The following is a 640-nucleotide window of genomic DNA, read 5'->3' as shown; positions in this document are numbered from 1 at the left end:
AAGTGATGTAGCCTCATTTCATAAAAATACGATTTTAGAACGAATGGGAAAGAGGAACGAGAAACCCAAAATCACACAAACATCAATAGTATTATTTAATTTACTGTTTATATCTATACATCTCAGATTCATTATTCCCCTCCTTGTTTTATAATGTGATATCTATGCATATATTTAGGAAGCTAATGAACTATCTAAGTCTGTATATATGGGGTACATCATATAAAAAATCATATACTCAATTCATGATTGGATAGCAATAAGTCGATTATTTGTTACACATAAACTAGAGCTGGACCCCAACTTCAATCAACGGGACGCAGCTAAGGGTAATTTTAGTCAATCAAATATATTATAGGCTATGTTTTACCTCTTTGATGTCATAGTTCATTAAATGTACCATTCATATTTACTCTTTAGCCACTGAGGGTTTCTCTCTGCATTATGAGTGTCATTGATATTGAGAGCAAATGAAGAGGATTTTTACAGCTTTAGAGTGGGAATGGAATGAAATAATTAGTAAGTATACTACCATACCCAACAGCTAGACAGTTGCACGTAAGATATCAAGAATCCGACCGGTGGTGCCTGTTGTTTCTGTTCAATTCTAAATACTTTTGTAAGGCCAAAAAAAAAAGAG

This window comes from Penaeus monodon, chromosome 21 (genome assembly GCF_015228065.2).
Source record: "Penaeus monodon isolate SGIC_2016 chromosome 21, NSTDA_Pmon_1, whole genome shotgun sequence".
NCBI classification, from domain to species: domain Eukaryota; kingdom Metazoa; phylum Arthropoda; class Malacostraca; order Decapoda; family Penaeidae; genus Penaeus; species Penaeus monodon.
This window is presented reverse-complemented; position numbering follows the sequence as displayed.